Source organism: Lissotriton helveticus, chromosome 3_1 (genome assembly GCF_964261635.1).
Source record: "Lissotriton helveticus chromosome 3_1, aLisHel1.1, whole genome shotgun sequence".
NCBI classification, from domain to species: Eukaryota; Metazoa; Chordata; class Amphibia; order Caudata; family Salamandridae; genus Lissotriton; species Lissotriton helveticus.
This window is the reverse complement of record NC_136061.1, coordinates 219073668-219086667: the sequence shown is the minus strand read 5'-3', so window position 1 is coordinate 219086667 and position 13000 is coordinate 219073668.

The window sequence follows — 13000 nt, the reverse complement described above, 5'->3', positions numbered from 1 at the left end:
TTGAAAGGGTCTTTCTTGCCAGTAGGGCCTCTGGCGTTCTCTGGGCCTTTCTCTCGGTCCACCCCTACCTACATAGTCATATGAGTATTCCGTCTGTTTCCATGGCACTTGGTACCATGGCTCCTGGTTCCATGGTTCTTTGGGGAGCTGGTGCCATGACCAGGGTAGAGGGTTACGTTGATGTTTTACTGGCGGATAAAAGAAGGAGAGATGACGGGCGTCAATCCCCCCTTTTTTATCAAGCTGAGGCCAGGCACAGATGTAATCCACTGTTGAGGGATCTCTGCATGTTACAATGATGCAGTCTCCGCAGATTGTCTTTGTCATTTTGCCTATCCAGGCTACCCTACGGGCTGTTGTGATCCCTCCGGATAGGTGGGATTCGAGCGGTCTATTGATGCTTAACCACTGCATGGCTTTGTTTTTGAGAGACCATGCAGTTTCGGGTGTGTCATCAGTTAGCTCTGGTACACCTGTGAGGACTATTGTGTAAGGAGTGGCTTCCGGAGGCAAGTGGGCAGGGCGTCTAACTGCTGTGGGTTTTTTGGATGTGTTTTTAGGGGTCGTTTGAGAGGGCAGTGGTTTAGATGGAAAAGTTTCGGGCCTTTTTCCTGGGCAGGCTCTATTACTGTCTGTGTTTGTCGCTGGACCTGGGGTGTCTATCATGACTGAATCTGTGTTTACTGTTTGCTGGATGGATATAGCAGGAGATTTCTCTTTCTGAGATTGAGGCGTTTTTATTACAGATTTAGGTAATGAGGTGTTTTGTTTGTAGTTTTTCTGTGCTAGTGACGGAAGATTTGTGTGATTGGCTGTTTTCTGTATGTGTACTTGAAGCTGTTTTTTAGGTGGCTGTGACATATTATGCTGACCCTTTGTTTCTATACGGGTGTTTGAGTCTAGAATGGTAGCCAAGATGATATTTAACTGAGCTTCGAGATTCCTGATGCTGAGTTGAATGGGCTTTAAGTGTTGAAATAACAGGTCTTTTATTGTAGTGAGGACTTGTGAAGTAACTCTACAAGTTTTGCATTGGTTTTCTAAATGGTCATTGGAAATTGCCTTGTGAGGTTGATTAGTTACTGGGGGAAATGGTATGCTATGGGACGCTGTAGGGTTAGAATGGGTTGGCGCCTGTTCTGAACGCGGGGCATTAGTTGGTACTTCTTCAGTGATTGCTGGGTGAGTTTTTGGAATTGCTCCTTCCCTTACCCCTTGTTGATGCTGGTTATCGTATGGTTGGTCATCCCCCTGGGTATGACAGATAGCTAAATCAGGGGTTGTTTCCAAATCATCAAACGTAATAGAGAGATCTGACTCGGACTGTGTAACGGAAAGGTTTACTACCGACGGGACTGAGTTTGTATCTGGTGCTGACAGAGACGTTGGAAATGAACAGTTTTGTGTATTAAGATGGATCGGGGTGGTGGCGTTTGCAATTGCGCCTAGAGAGGAGCGCTTCGCATTAGCACTCATGAGATCTAGTGATACTCTCTTTTCCATCAGAGCTATACTCTGGTTTATTGTCTCGTTGACCCGTGAGATGAATAGGTCGATAGGGCCTGTTACTTGGGCTACTTCATGTGCATGTTTGGATTTTGGCTTAGTGGAGCTCCTTGTTTTTGGTGGCATGGTGAATACCTAATTGCGAGTTCAGTGATGTAAGAGGGGTGGCCCGGACCGGTCTCTATCGGGCACTAACGGGCAACAACGGGCCCGCCCTTGGCCCGGGCTTCGCCCCGGGCTGCGGCGCGCGCGCGTCCCGCGATGCGCGTTGTTGGCCTCGTATAAATCAGTAAGGAGTGAAAGGGGGCGTGGCACTGGGAGGGGGCGCGGCTCACGCGGGAAGAGGAAACAGCTGATGGACTTGACGCTGTTCCTCGCAGTCCCGGGGCCGCGCCTCTCACCTCCTCTGCGGCCTCGCGAAGGCTTCCTCCTCCCTCTGGTGGTACGATGCTTTGGGCAAATGAAGAGCTACTCCTGTAGCGTGATGCAGGTAACAAGGGAACACTCGGTCAGAACCTCAATACGAGCGGCTCCCGCGCAGCGGGGGCCGCGAGAGGTTTTAAGCTCCTTGATGGGGGCGGGCACTGGGAGGGGGCGCGGCTCACGCGGGAAGAGGAAACAGCTGATGGACTTGACGCTGTTCCTCGCAGTCCCGGGGCCGCGCCTCTCACCTCCTCTGCGGCCTCGCGAAGGCTTCCTCCTCCCTCTGGTGGTACGATGCTTTGGGCAAATGAAGAGCTACTCCTGTAGCGTGATGCAGGTAACAAGGGAACACTCGGTCAGAACCTCAATACGAGCGGCTCCCGCGCAGCGGGGGCCGCGAGAGGTTTTAAGCTCCTTGATGGGGGCGGGCACTGGGAGGGGGCGCGGCTCACGCGGGAAGAGGAAACAGCTGATGGACTTGACGCTGTTCCTCGCAGTCCCGGGGCCGCGCCTCTCACCTCCTCTGCGGCCTCGCGAAGGCTTCCTCCTCCCTCTGGTGGTACGATGCTTTGGGCAAATGAAGAGCTACTCCTGTAGCGTGATGCAGGTAACAAGGGAACACTCGGTCAGAACCTCAATACGAGCGGCTCCCGCGCAGCGGGGGCCGCGAGAGGTTTTAAGCTCCTTGATGGGGGCGGGCACTGGGAGGGGGCGCGGCTCACGCGGGAAGAGGAAACAGCTGATGGACTTGACGCTGTTCCTCGCAGTCCCGGGGCCGCGCCTCTCACCTCCTCTGCGGCCTCGCGAAAGCTTCCTCCTCCCTCTGGTGGTACAATGCTTTGGGCAAATGAAGAGCTACTCCTGTAGCGTGATGCAGGTAACAAGGGAACACTCGGTCAGAACCTCAATACGAGCGGCTCCCGCGCAGCGGGGGCCGCGAGAGGTGTTAAGCTCCTTGATGGGGGCGGGCACTGGGAGGGGGCGCGGCTCACGCGGGAAGAGGAAACAGCTGATGGACTTGACGCTGTTCCTCGCAGTCCCGGGGCCGCGCCTCTCACCTCCTCTGCGGCCTCGCGAAGGCTTCCTCCTCCCTCTGGTGGTACGATGCTTTGGGCAAATGAAGAGCTACTCCTGTAGCGTGATGCAGGTAACAAGGGAACACTCGGTCAGAACCTCAATACGAGCGGCTCCCGCGCAGCGGGGGCCGCGAGAGGTTTTAAGCTCCTTGATGGGGGCGGGCACTGGGAGGGGGCGCGGCTCACGCGGGAAGAGGAAACAGCTGATGGACTTGACGCTGTTCCTCGCAGTCCCGGGGCCGCGCCTCTCACCTCCTCTGCGGCCTCGCGAAGGCTTCCTCCTCCCTCTGGTGGTACGATGCTTTGGGCAAATGAAGAGCTACTCCTGTAGCGTGATGCAGGTAACAAGGGAACACTCGGTCAGAACCTCAATACGAGCGGCGGTTTTGCAGTATCAGAAAAATGCATTCAAACAGTAAGACGTGAGGCTAGCGGAAGTAGTCTAGTTAGTGCTGTCAATGTAGGGAAGGATGCAAGATTCAAAAGTAAATATGGAGAGGCGATGATAAATGTGGGGGGGGGTTAAAAAACAAAACTGGTGACGCAGAGACTAATGTAGGGGGGCGTGCGGGTGATAAACAGCTTGTATGTTCGAAATGTGGCTCACGTAGCCATTTAGCTAACTTTAAAATGTGTCCAGCGTTTAACAAAGTAAAAGCACCTGCAAGAAGAACGGTAATTTCAGTAGGGTATGTAAGAACATGGGGAAAAAAGTTAACCAAATTCTCGAAGATACTTCTGATGAGGAAAGAAGTTTACAACGTGTGATACTGAGTGCGTAGGATGATTAAGAGAATGAACTAAGAGGAACCACGAGCTTACTTACTTGTGTGGTATGCATTGATGGCATACAAGTTAAAACCATGGTGGACTTGTGTGCAAGGTATACCATCATGGCAAAAAATTAATTGGCCGCAACATTGCAAGAACAGTACAAGTATTATGAATGTTTTGCTCTGTATATGGAAAATTTACTTTCAATAAAAATATTTTGAAATAAAAAAAATAAAAAAAAGATTGTGGCTTGGCAGGATATTGTGTGATCCAGACGCTAATCCATGTAGTTATTCAGGGCATAAGATTCAAATAAAAAGATATATGTGGCCTAATATTGAATTTTGTGGTACGAAGTGTCATGAGAAGGCTTATGTTGCCAATATGGGAACTATGATTCTTGGATGGCCACACATTATGGAACTAGGGATGAAGATTGACCAGGGTGCCAACCTTTCAGTTGTGCATAAGGCGGAAAGTGTAAGTGGAAAAAAAGTAACACTGAGAGCAAATATGGGAACTGGAAAGAAAGTTACCCTGATGTTTTTTATTATGAATTGGATTTCTATGTTTCTAAGAACTCCAGAAGTCCTGACTCTGCGTATCTCTCAGAGTTTCCCCCATAAAGCATGAGCAGGTCACTAAACATCTTTTTGTCGCCAAATCTGGTTCATCGTTGGACCCTTGTCCTCCTAAGATTACTCTCTCTGCAATCAAGCCAATAGCTGGTTATCTCACAGAAGTATTCAATCTAGTTTTTAAAACTGGCATTTTCCCTAAAAAATTGAAAAAGACCTAAACTCTCCCACTATTTAAAAAAAAAAAAAATTTGGATAAAGCAGACCCCGGCAAATATCGTCTCATTGCCCGCCTGCCACTACCGGCGAAAATTCTCGAAAAATACGTTAACCAAGTATTAACTTCTTTTATCCTCAACAATGACATTCTGGATTCATCTCAATACGGTTTCCAACGTAGACGTTGCACCGAGCTCACCTTGATCACGGCGGAAATCAGGCATTCTGTAGATAAGGGAGGCATGGCGGCATTGATCCTGATGGATCTTTCGGCAGCGTTGATATGGTGGACCATGACCCCTACTACATCGCCTGCAAGAAATAGGCATTGTTGGTACTGCATTATCATTGTTTAACTCTTTCCTCTCGAACCAGGAACAATTTGTGGAGATGGACGGTCTCAGCTTTCAGAGATTCAATCTTCTTTGTGTGGTTCCACTGGGGTCGTCTTTAAGCCCGACTCTTTTTAATCTTTACGTAGTCCCCTGGCCAGGCTTATCATATCCAACTGATTTTCTATGGTGTCATACGCTGATGACACCCAGATTATGGTATCCATCTCAGATGACTCTCTAAACACAGTCCATAACTTTCACACCTGTATGGGACAGGTGAGTAGATGGATGTCAGAGAACTGTCTTAAGTTCAATTTAAATAAGACACAGGTTCTCCTTTTTGCCAGAGATGTTTCTTTCTGGTCTTCCGGCTGGTGGCCTACAGAACTAGGCCCTCTCCCCTCACCAGTCGCCAAAGCAAAAAACCTGGGTGTCATCTTCAATAACACTCTGTCATTTTGCCACCATGTGAATTACTTCAGATGCCTGCTATTCTCTGAAGATCCTGAGGAAAGTCTTCCCTTTCATACCACTGGTCCTGCAAAAAACAGTGGTTTCGGACCTAGTCCTATCAAGGCTGGACTACTGTAACAGCCTTCTGATTGGAAAAGCCCTTCTGGTTAAACTGCAGATTATACAGGACTCGGCCGCCCATCTGCTTTATAGATTGCCAGAATGCTCATCTGCAAAGGCAGCACTTAATACCTTACACTTGCTTCCAATAGAAAAAATGATTAACTTTAAGGCACTTTGCATTGCCTTCAGGGCACTGCACAACCTAAGCCCTGTATATCTGATTGACCACTTTCACTGGTATACACCAACCAGAATGATGCGGTCCTCCTCACTTATTTTGGTGGAGGATCCCAAAGCAAGACAGTCTAACTGGGGTGGTAAAAGCTTTTTAAATATCACTACTAGACTGTGGAATCAGCTGTTACTCACTCTTAAAAACTCCCCTGACCTGCTCTCTTTTAGGAAGGGTTTAAAGACCTGGCTCTTTAAGGCATAACCGTAGTATATTTCTTTCACTGTAATCATTCAGCACTTTTTACCTCATGGCTGCTGGAGGGTAGTCGTCAAGCGCTTAGAAGCCTTCGGGCATTAGTTGCGCTATATAAATGTATAAATGAATACAAATATATAAAATAAGGATGAAAAAATTTAAGGACAAAATCATTCTTCGCGGTGATGCTATTCTATTAGGCAGAAATTGAGGAATGTGACAGTTAATTACTGGGAAAAATTGAAGGGTATTTTGCAAGGCTTGCATGAGAAGGGGCTAATTGAGCCGTTGGAAAGCTCTGATTGGGTTTCTCTGGTAGTAATATTCCTTAAAGCAAAAGGGGAGTTATGCTTATGTGTGGACTTAAATGTTTAAATGATGTAGTGTGGATAGACACTTTTTCTCTACTGAACCTGAAAGAATTGACTTTGTCAATAGGGAATGCTACTTGGTTTTCGAAAATCGACCTTACTAGTGCTTACCATCAAATTGAGTTAGAAGAAGAATTAAGGCATTGTATGCCTTGCACTTCACTTGAAAACTGTTATAGGTCAAATACTGGTATTGAATCACAAATATATGGTCATAGTACTGCCTGAAGTGTACTGGTGTAATGTAAAATTGAAAAAAAATAATAAAAACACATTTACACAAAAAAAAGGCATTGTTCAGCCTTCATAACTCCTGAAGGTATGTATCAGTATCACAGAATGCCTTTTGGACTAGCAAGTGCATCAGCAGTTTTTCACAGAAAAAATAACCAGAATTCTTGATGGAATACAGGGAGCTAAGGTATTCCAGAACGAAATACAATTTTTGGTCTAAATAACATTTCCTATGATAAAGTATTATGTGAAGTCTTGTTGGGGCTCAGATGAAATGGGTTAACTGTGAAAAATGAGAAGTGTGAATTCGGGACGCAACAAGTGGAGTCATGTAAACTTGAGCAAGTCATCTTGAAAGATGGAATTCAATCAAACATCAGCCATGTAGAAGCTATTGTGAATGCACCGGAGCCCAAGGATAAGGAACAGTTAATGTCATTTTTGGGATCTCACTGAATTTTATTCACGATTTGTGGAAAAACCATCCATCTAAGGTGGAACCCTTGCAGATCTTATTGAAAAAAAATGAAAAATGTGTTTCAATGCAGTCAAGGAAGAAATATCTACAGCGCCCTGCTCGAAGTCATTTATAAGTGAGGCCGATATTGTCAGTGGATGCGAGTGGGCAGGGGCGTAACACAGGCCCACGCAGCCCCCGCGGTGCGTGGGGGCCCCTAGCTCCAAGGGGCCGTGCAGGGAGGCCCCCTCACTTTTCATTACGCCAGTGCGAGTGGGTACGGTATTGGGGCTGTCTTTTCACAGAAGGAGAACAATTCCAAATGCATTGTGCGTATGCCGCTCACACCGAAACACAAACTGAACAAAATTACTCAGTTATAGAGAAGGAGTTACTTGCAGCAGTGTGGGCAGCTGAATGGTTTGGTATGTACATGTGGGGAAGAACATTTTAAATATGCACTGACCACAAACCGTTTGTTAATATTTTGAAACCGGAAGGTGAGAGGAATTTGACACCAAGATTGGCGAGACTGGCGTCAAAGTACCAAATGTTCCAATACAAGATCTAGTATATTCCAGGGGAAAGTAATACTATTGCTGATGGTTTATCAAGGTTACCAAATGATCAGATGGTCGGGCCAGCAATGAATGATGATCAGTGTGGGATGGCATTACCATATGAGGATGTTGTGTGGGGTAGAGAGGATATCAGTATTGTGAGCAGAAATTGACAGAAAGTTTGTGATTACAGGAAATGAATAAAGATGTTGTTCAGAAGGCAGTTGGTAGGTATGTAATGAGTGGTTGGCCAAGGAAAGGGCAATTGTGAGCAGAGTGTACTACGTTTTGGAAGATAAAGGAGGAATTATATGTGTCCAAAGGGATGGTTTTGAGAGTTGTACCTCCGGTTGGAGTACGAGAACGTATCATAAAAATTGGACACAAAAGGCATAGTGGTATGTCAAATTCTAAAAGAAGAATTAAGGAGAACTTTTGGTGGCCAGAATTAGGTGCTATAGTTGACCATTGGGTCAGAAATTGCAAGGCTTGCAGTACAAGTGATAAGGTGGGTAAACCCTTGAACATACCTCTGATTATGGTAGATTTACCCGAAGGTCTGTGGCAGAAACTTGCTGTTGATTTCATGGGTCCTTTTTCCACATTGTCATCGAAGGAAAATTATGCTAATATTTTAATTGATTATTACCTCAAATGGTCGGAAGTAAGGATGGTGCATAGTGTGAATGAGTTACTGGAAGATGACTTTTCATGGGAAGGTGTCCTGGAAGTGCTAGTGTAGGATATTAGGGTGCAATTGACGTTCATTAAAATGCAGAGATTCGTAGCGGATTCTGGTATTAATCATGCGTACACGTCATTATAACAACCAGAAGGCAATGGTCAGATCGAGTGCTTTAATAGTGTGATAAATTAGGCCATACAGATAGCTCTTGCTACAGAGATACCATGGAAAAAGGCTTTATAGGAATGTTTGTTGTCTAATAGAGTTACCCCACATTCGGTGACAGATGAGATGCCATTCGAATTGTTAAGAGAAAGGAAACCATCCACAAAGTTGGTACCTTGGTGGTTAAAGGGAAGAAATGGGGAAATACGGATTGGGGAATGGGATAAAAATATGAGGATCAGGATAGAGAAGCTGCAAGATGGCGGACGCAGAGTCCGAGTGAGAAGCGCTGACCTGGAGCTCCCGTCTGGTTCTGCTTCATAAACGCTTATGATACCTGCTGATATGATTTGAACCGCAATCTCTTTTTTGCATTAGGAGCTTACCTTTTGGAGACGGATAGAGTATAAGAACTTCCAAAAAGCGCAAGTTATTTCAAGTCTTTCAGAGTCAGAGGTTGTTATGCAGCTAGATCTCTGGAAGAGTTACTCCCGTTCGATTCGCTCGGCGTGGCTACGCCCAACCCCTCCTTCCTCTCTCAGGGTCACACCTGATCCGACTGCCCCAGCCCTGCAGCGGAGTCGACACTGGAATACACGCTTGGAGCTGGAGCCGACTGTTCGAGGTGATCAGCGCTGTTTGCGTGTTCAAGAGGAGCAGCGGAATTGTTCCACAGCGGAGCCGGTTACACTCATTGTATCACCAGCAATAATGGCACCGAAAAACCCGACAGGAGTGCAAAAACAGCAAAAGCCAAAAACGAGAGCGATCACCGCGGCTGCACAGGAGATGACTCAGCCGGCGGGGGTAACAGCAGTTTCCTCTGCAAATACTGTGAGTACAACTAACCCAGTAACCTGTTCGTCAAATATGGATGTTTCACATCCAACTGATACTGACACTATGAATGTGACTGAAAATATCTCTTCTACTACTTTGCTGCCCGCACCGCTTGCACTGCCTTTAACAGCTTCTGTCACATCCAATATAGAAGAGCTGAATTTGGTGAATTCTGGGGGATATAGGCTGGGTGCCATACCAAAAATACCAGTTATGTTCATGAAAAAAACGGTTATTCCATCTAATCTTTCTGACCCTAATACCAATCCTAAAATCTCAGACAACCAAAATATAATTCATGAAAAACAGTTACATGTGACTGCTCGCTCCGCTCGTTTGGCCAAGGAAATAACCACTATGGATGAACAAAACCTTGGATCAATGGAACAATCAACACCAGCACCAGCATCTGTGAGTCAAGGCGACGATACGGAATCTATAGATTCAGCTGGCAATTTCTATTCCATGACTGATCTTACTCAAGCGCTAGATTCAGATAGCACGGAAGACCTGGAGCGAGGTGGGGTTCTTTACTCTCTGCAAGACCGTGAAAAATCGTTCTCTGATCCTGGGCAAGATGATCTTAGTAATATGGAAGACTCGGATCCTGAAGAATCATCTAATAGACCTGAATGGGGGGAAGAAGAAAATACTACCGTGCAGAAGCATAATGGACTAATCTCTCCTTCTGCGCCTACTATTTCGGAAGCGACTAAACTAACTTCTGAAACACCAGAGATAACATTGGAGGTTCTCTATCAAGTTATGCTGCACCATAGGGAGGAGACAAAAGCTGAGAACCTACGCACTCAGAGCGCAGTAAAGAAACTTCAAAATAACTTAAGGAAGGTGATGAAAGTATCTAATGATACAGTTGTGAGAGTAACAGAGGCAGAAAATAGGATCTCACAAATAGAAGACTCAATGGTTCAGCAGAACTCACAACTAAAATCAATGGAGGGCTTGAAGGAAGAAATCAACTGGAAACTTGTTGATTTAGAAAATAGATCACGCCGGAATAATCTTCGAATCTTAGGCGTGCCGAAGAGGAAAGAGGATTCAAATCCACGACAATATGTGATAGAACTATTTTCAGAGGCCTTCCCGGAGCTAAAGCATTGGAGATGGGAGACTGAAGTACAGAGGGCTCATAGATTCCCGTTTCAAAGAAATCGACAAGACACTGTCCTTAAACCACGAGCTATCCTGATCTCCTTAAACAACTTCTTGGCTAGAGAAGCCCTCTATGATTTGGCCAGACCTAATAGAAAACGCAAAGGCAAGGGCGTGGAATTCTTTGTGCGCCCTGACTATTGTCATGTTACAGTCCAACTACGCTGGCAGCTTCGTCAACTTATCCCCCTATTTCAGGCTAAGGGAGCGCAGGCATTTCTTTTAAACCCAGCCAAACTCAAAATAATTCATAAAGAGCGCTCTTACTTTCTAACCTCAGAGGGAGCGGCTAAAGAGCTACTAGCCTCATTTTGAAAAGGTACTGTTTCTCCTAAAAAAAAAAAAAAAAGCGACTAAGTATGGACTACAGCGGTTCTCTAGCTTAACGTTCCAATGTATTTTCTTTTTTTTTTTCAATGAGAGTGCAATATAGTGCAAGTACTTCTCTGTGTTACAGGGGTTGTAAAAAATATAAACCATTCTGTTTGTACTTGCGCTTATTTCTTTAACCAGGATCGGTAACTGACTGATCTGGCCGGTTTGCCATCTATTTATTTATTTATTTATTTTTTTCTGATTAGTATTAGGATATTGGATACTGGATCTGGACTGATTATGTTTTGGGATGGAACAATAATTATGAAGTAGGGCCGTATGACGGGAACCATTTAGCACCTATCACATCATCAATGCGAGGGACTAATGAGTCCCTCTGCCCCGTTCGTTTGGGGGGGTTGGAGGGGGTGGGAGGGCTCGGCTTGAGCTCGGGGAGGCTGGGGGAAAAAAAAAACGGGGTTGCAAACAAAAGCAGAAAAATTCCTGATTTGACCTTTAAGAAGTTTCTTCTTGTTCTTATTTGTTCTTTTAACATGTATGATATGCTGAGGTACAAGATTTATTGTGGGCCTGTATCGATTTACTTGTTATTCATTTGTGTCAATTTAGGTTTTGTTTCAGGGGGGAAAAAATAACCTTAATTAAATGGCGAAATTACGAATCTGTTCATGGAACATCTGTGGGCTGAATAATAACAAAAAAGGGGGGTATTTTTATAGTATATTCATGACCCATCTTACGGATGACCTTTCTATGATCTATCATAAATGGGAGGAGAAATTAGGAATAAACGATTTGTTGATAAAAGAATCAATCAAGACAGCTAATTCTATATTGTTCTCGGGCGTGCAAAAACTCAACAATATATGGCTATGTGCGATCTTTATTATACACCAGCTAAAGTCATGAAATGGGGGGTCATGGTTGGTATATGTTGCAATCGTTGTACTCTGAGGGGAGCAGATGCATTACATATGTTCTTTTCTTGTACCAAATTAGCTGATATAATTTTAGAAATCCAAAAATTTATTGAAAAAATTACAGGAAAAACCATAATCCTCTCGCCTGATCTGATATTATTTGGACTTTCTATGGACTCTATAGAATTAGAACAACAAGATTTGATATTTATTATGATGTCTGAATTTCGTGCATGTATCACTCAGGAGTGGATAAACCCGGAACCACCATCGTTTTGTATGTGGAGGGCTCGCTTATTAGCCAGATATAAATTTGAAATTGCTATATATGCAACAAAAGGAAGAAAAAAGAAGCAATTAGGCATGAACATTTGGACTCCTATACAACAATGGATTGATAGAGTAATGATTTAAATTTATAGGTGATACAAGTTAAGTTAAATATTCATTGCTTCCCCTCAGAAATTTTTTATGTTTTTATGTTGTTTATTTCTCTGTATCTATTGGAGAACGTGTGTGATATGTGATGAAATAATCTGCTTTGCTTGCAACAAAAAATCAATAAAAAAAAAAAAGGATAGAGAAGCTGCAGGAATGTACTGAATGGGAAAAGAATCATAAAAACAGATGCCCTGTGTTTAAGGTTGCTCAATATCTGTGAAGGGTGCTGATAATAGGTGAAAACCGTTAAGGGTGAGGAAAGGGTTGGAGAGTGCTGTGGAGTTGGAAGATGGTAAACGATGGAATCTATGTTGAGTAAGTTTATGCAATGCAAACAGTAGTAGTGTCACTTTGAGTGATGGTGGGGAAAGGTGAGTCAAGTGAGGGTAGTAGTTACAGTTTGGGGAAGAGATGGTATGGATGCATGGCAAAATGGTGGCGAGGTAGAAGGAAGTGGCCATGTTGTGAGCAGAAGTGTTGATGAACCTGGAGGTAATGCTGAAGTACAACGGGGGTAAGAGTGAGTAAAACCCCTGCTCGTGTTGATGATTACCAGTTAGGATATTTACCTTCAACAGATTCCTTGCATGATTGTATGTTGTTATTCAATCAATCAATCAATCAATCAATCAATCAGTCATTTGTTAAGCTTACTACATACCCGCGAGGGTCTCAAGGCGCTGGGGGGGGGATGTAGGGGCCACCACTGTTCGAACAGCCAAGTCTTTAGTGTCCTCCCGAAGGTTAGCAGGTCTTGGGTCTGTGGTAGGCTCAGCGGGAGGGTGTTCCATGTCTTGGCAGCGAGGTGGGAGAAGGATCTCCCGCCGTTGGTTGTTCTTCGGATGCGCGGGACGGTGGCGAGTGAGAGGTAGGCAGAGCGTAGCTGGCGGTTGGGGGCGTA